The sequence below is a fragment of the Petaurus breviceps genome, unplaced genomic scaffold (assembly GCF_028583685.1).
Source record: "Petaurus breviceps papuanus isolate PSGF00001 unplaced genomic scaffold, PetGlider_PUasm1.0 175, whole genome shotgun sequence".
Classification (NCBI taxonomy): Eukaryota; Metazoa; Chordata; class Mammalia; order Diprotodontia; family Petauridae; genus Petaurus; species Petaurus breviceps.
Genome location: NW_027185764.1, coordinates 57,821,417 through 57,827,416, shown reverse-complemented (window position 1 = coordinate 57,827,416; position 6,000 = coordinate 57,821,417).

Here is a 6,000-nt window from a genome sequence, read left to right as displayed (position 1 = left end):
CAGGAATTTATATGCGTGTGCTTGCCCATTAATGTTAATGGCAATTACATGAATAATCACTATGTACTCAGTAGCAAATAAACCTTTTAGTATTTTTTTCAGCTAGATACATTTTTATAAATGGTTTCTCCAAAGCACTGAGCTAATTAAATGAAAAATTATTACATCTCATAAATGACCAGGTTTGAATTGTAGATAGTGGTTAAAAAAACAAACATCAATATCTATTAGAAATAATACCCCCAAATAAGTATAGCAGTCTGCCTTTTAAGTTTTGTTCTTAATTTCCCAGTTTCACATCAATGTCAACTGTATTTAAATCTTTACCCTCCTACCACCGGGAGTTATCTTTCTTGCCTCCAGCAACTGTTTAGTCATTTAATGATAATAAACTAATGACAAGAATACTATAATACTATAGTGATCTCTTTGACATTATTCTTTCCTCCAGTGCATTTCAGAAGCCAGTGCCAAAGTCATCCTTCTCTGGTAAAGCTTTGACTTTGTTATAAGATCCTAGAAGTATAATTTTAGAGTTGGAAAGGACTTTTGAGATTCTCTAGCTTATCATCATCCTACAGTTCCATTCTATATTTAAATTAGCTTATTTTCACTGATACTTTTTACATCATACTCATTATCAAATTCAATATTAATAGCTAATATTTAAATAGAACTTTAAAATTTACATAGCATGTTACATATTTTATCTCACTTTATCCTCACGACAATCTGAAGAGATAGGTGATACTATCTCCATAACAGAAATGAGGAAATTGAGGCTAATAAAAACTAAAACCAAAATCACAGATAGTTTCTGAGGCAGGATTAGAGCTCATCTCTTCATAAATTCAGAGCAAGTTGTCTATGTTTTGTATGATCTACCTGCCTTTATATCTTAAATATATGCCATTGTTACCCCAATCAAGCAAGCCACAGCTTATGACAAAAATTTAAGATGAAAGAGGGGGAAAAAAGTAAACAAAACTATTTACTATATTGACATTTTGAAAAATATTCCCTCCTCTCCTCTAAAAATAGATTCGGTAATTAAAAGACTGTTGATCACTTTGGAGAACAGTTCCAAATACATGGTGAGGTTGGAAACCAGAATACAAAGAATTTAAAATTGAATGGCAGAATTTGAGGCAATGAGTGAATATGATGCTTTTTAGAAGTTTGAGGGAAGAGATGTGCAGAGTTCAAATTACTTGTCTTATGTCACAGAAGTGGTAAGTGAGAGAATCGGAATCTCTCAGGTTTCGGTTGCACTCAGATTTAATTCCCAATTGAAGTTTCAAGGCTTGTACTACTCCTTAGTTCCATTCTGCTGAATTATTCTTGTCTCTCCATATTCTCCAGTAGGATCATCCAGGTAGCTCAAGTCAGTTGCATTTGAACTCTGGAAAGGTTCTCTTCCATATGTGGAACAGTATCCTTTGTATTAATCAGTTCCCTGTCCTTTAGAAAAAATACAGTTACCTTTCTTAGAAAACATTACTTCTTGGGTGGCTAAGTGGTGCAGTGAATAGAGCACAGGCTCTGGAGTCAGGAGGACCTGAGTTCAAATTGGCCTCAGACACTTAACACAAAAAACTAGCCGTGTGACCTTGGGCAAGTCACTTAACTCCAATTGCCCTCCAAAAAGCAAAAAAGAAAAGAAAACATTACTTCTGAAGTCAGAATAAGTTTTTGAGATGTTACCAATTCCTACATAATTGTAATATATCTCATACTAACATGTCTGTCTATCACTATTTCCCTCTCCTATTTTTAGCTAGGTAGACACACTCTATAAATATTCATATGTTTATATGTATGCTTTAAATCTCAATGGATTCCATATGTGATCCAAGTGGGTACTTCTTCTACCAATGCATATAAGCATCCATCCACACTCTCTAATTAACAACAATTATTAACCAGATTTTTGGCAACTTCTCCACAGAGAAGAATTTTATTCTCTACGCTGGAGGCTTTCCTGTCTTTATGCTAATATTGCAACATTAATATCATGTTCTTATCATTACATGTTCTTGTGAAATTTCTGCATAAGCCATCCTCTGAAATGCACTGGAAGCCAGCTTACACTTACCATAAATCTTTCTATTACTTTTGGTTGATGTGAATTTATTATTCTCTTGAAAGCATAATCATACCTAAAGCTTATATAGCACTTGAAGTTTCATAAATTAAGACATATCTATATGTGCATGTATATATATATGTGTGTATATACACATAGGTGTATTCATACATGCGTGTATGCATATAAACACAAACATGCATACATATATTTTATATGTGTATATGTATATAGGTATATGTGTGTATGTGTGGTTTGGTGAATGCCTAGACTACTTAAAATTGTGTCACTGATAGTGGGAGATAGTTGAGACCTGCTGTAGGAGATAGGACAAATGGAGAATGTGTAGACGTTCTGTGTTAGCATCTTCCCCCTGACTTCCCCCCTCCAACCCACAACTGGTTATGTAACCAGAAATTTCTGTGTCTTTAGAACTACCTGAATAGCCCAGTAACAATCTTTCATGCATTCCTGACAGTGAAGAACTTACTCTTACCATAGCAGATGATTCCATGGTGTAAGGGGAGAAGATCTGAGGGCCATCCCTTCATCCTTGGTCCAAGACATGTACTTGAGGCTTCAGTTTTATTTCTTTTGTTCTTCATAATTCCACTTTCAAGGAAGATGGCCTCTGACCTGCGATGGAATCTTGAAGATGAGGATTCCAAGCCAGATGTTGTTGCCAGTCCAACAGGGGTCTTGAGGAGCTAGTCTAGGGGGACTCTGGACTTGAACCCAGTGGGACTGATGATATGTAGGAACTAAATCAATTCTGAAGTCTAAACTCTCTATCCTCCCTAGAGATCAAAATGTTATACAGAGTATGACACTGAAATATTTGTTCGAAATGTTTATATGTTTTCTCTTGCTATCATTTTGAAATGAATATTCCTTTTAATAGTTAATCTGATATTAAACTATTAAATAAAACTTCAGTGCTACCCACTGGGCTTAAAAATTGAGGGCAACATGATTGTTGGGATCTCTAGTCAATAGAATTAGAAGAGAAATCTCCAGCTTTCTCAGGCTACTGTGGAACCTGGCTTTTGTTGTTTTTGTTCAGTTGTTTCAGTAAAGTCTGATTCTTTGTGACCCCATTTGGAGTTTTCTTGACAAAGATGCTGGAGTGGTTTGCCATTTCCTTCTCCAGCTCACTTTACAGATGAGGAAACTGAGGCAAACAGTGTTAAGTGATACAGGGTCACCCAGCTTAAATTCAGGAAGATCATTCTTCATGACTCCAGGGCTGGTACTCTACCCACTGTGATATGTAGCTGCCATAGTGCCTGGGTAGGGAGGGTAAATTTAACAGACCTGCCTCTGTCTCTCTGTCTGTCTGTCTGTCTCTGTCTCTCTTTCTCTGTGTCTCTCTCTTTCAATATAAATATAAATATGAAATCTATCTATCAATCATGTATCTATCTGTATGTATGTATGTATGTACACACACACACACACGCACACCAGGCTGGAAGCACTGTTATTCCCAACATTCTCAAATTTGCTGTCTGAAGATGGTGGTGATTTCACTTGTCTGGCACATGCTACCTCCTATCTTTCCCTCCTGGTGCCTTGCTACTTCAGTTAGACTGTTTTGCATTCTTTGTGGGTAGTAGTTGGTTGGAAGTATGTGGGGATTGTTGACCCCATCTCTACAGGAATTGTTTCCCTATATGATGGCTGTGAGGAATAATCTAGAAGTAGGTCTAATAGTGCGTAAGGTGCTACCACTGCTAGTGCTTTTGTGCCCATCGTTTTATTCTGACTCTTCAAGTGATCTTTTGATTTTTCAGGCTCTGAAAAATCAACCTGGGTTAATATTTCTGCTTCCATGGTAGATGGGTAAAGTTCAGTGTAGTTTTGATTTTTGCAGTCACAACTTTTTTTGTAAGTTACTGCACAGAAGGCATGGATTTTCAAGGTGTCCAAATATTAAGTCCCAGCTCACTTGTTAGCAATGTTCTTATATCACTTTAAATTGGCTAGAGTTCATTCTAATCAATACTGACACACCGCAGATGTTTGTATAACACCTATGACTTCCTTAGGGAACAACAAACTCACTATAGTGGGTTAAAATCTCAAGCCCCTCACAAAGAAAGGTGGCATGAGGATAGTGATCAACTGCTTGGAAAAGAGCATATTGAACAAAAAGGGATAAAGTTAACCCAAGCAGGCTCTGCATGTAATGAATTGTGCCCTAAGATTTAGAGCTCTTTCACAGCTTCTGGATAATAGCCATCTTTTATCCTAAGTTATCTAGCATTACATAATGCCTAGATGATAGCCACCCTTGTCCTAAAACAGTATAAATTAAGTTCTCAACTCAGAGCTCCTTTTCAATTGTGACAATGTGAGACACTCACTCCTTCAATGATAGTCATTTATCCCTGAATCCAGAAACCCTGGAGCCTGAGAGCTATAAGGGTATCCAATCCCAAGGACATGGTGGTATTAATCTTTTATTTGTGAATTTTTCTCTTCTTTCATTATCATTTTAAATAAAATTACTTTCCATTTTAATTCAGTTTGTGTGTATCCTAATTCTTTTATGAACCAGCTAACACACTCATGTTGAGACAGCTCAAGTTTGACTAATCATTTTCATGAGTGAACAAAGGTCTAACCCCTACAGAAGATTAAGAGGTATATTTTGTGAGCTCCTTCCATAAAATGAGTAAGATACAGTCACCACTTTAGTTACACTGTCCTACACAGCAAAAACTCTAGATTTTCTATTTTTACTTCTGTCACATAAGTCTCTTTGAATTAAGGTGTAAAAAATCCAGTTGGGCCATGGTTTATTTTTCCTAGGTTTTAAATGACTCTTAATTACCAACTCTCTCCTTGTTTTCTAGTGTCAGTTTGGTGCTATTCACCTTTTGGCACACCAACTTTAAATTTCTCTCAAGTGCATTTAGCACTTGTCTGTCAATTCAGTCAATGGGTATAACTGAATGTCACTCTGTGTCCATGACTGGCATTATTCTTTCATCAGGCTTCTTCAACCTCTGGTCCTATAGTTCCAGAGGAAAATTTCTGCTCACTGTCTTACATCTCAGAAGAATTTACTGGTGCTCTGGCTTTTGCATGTAATTGACTTCGGATGGCTTCCTACTTTGCATCAATGGCACATTCATAAATAAATGTCTTGCAGTCAGTTGATACTAGTAATTCTTATTGCAAGACTTTCTCTAGTCCTCTGGTTTCTTCTCAAAGAATTTCACTTTCTGTAGCAACTGGGTGCAACCATCCTGCTGTTACTATCCTTTGTGTGAGCATTTCCAGATTTTGACCTCAGGATTCTGCATTTCCAAGGTACATAGAAGACAAAATAAGTGTTTCTTAAGTTTTCCATCATCCTCTTCCATTTTTCCATATCAGTTGTCCCTGCTTGGTGCTCCATGTTGTATTGCAATGAAACTTCATAACCAAGACTCTAAGGGGACATTCCCAAAGAAATATGAATGTTTCCCATGGAAAGTTCTTATTTTTATGTAGTGGGCTTCTTAAATTTGTGCTCAAAAGCTTACATCTTATTCTCTCTCCCAAGTGTTATTAGGCTCAGTGTTTTCTTTCCTACTCACAGATGCCTTAGCTTATCCTTGGTCGAGTCTCCTCACCATCCTCTTGTTCTCAGTGGGAAACCTAACCTAGTTTCCAGATATCCTTTCCAATCTGTAACTCCACAGGGATGCAGGTATATACCACTTGTTCAGAAAACTGAGACAACAGAAATAATGCTCTGTCCTCCTCATTTTATGGTTTGTAAAATACCTGACATTTCCCCAAATTCTTCCTAGAATTACTTAATGCACTTTTGATATGATTTTTTCCACAAAATCAACAGGGTTTAAACCATGAGTATCTAATCGCACTTCTAAACACTATTGTTTCAATAACTGGATAGTTGT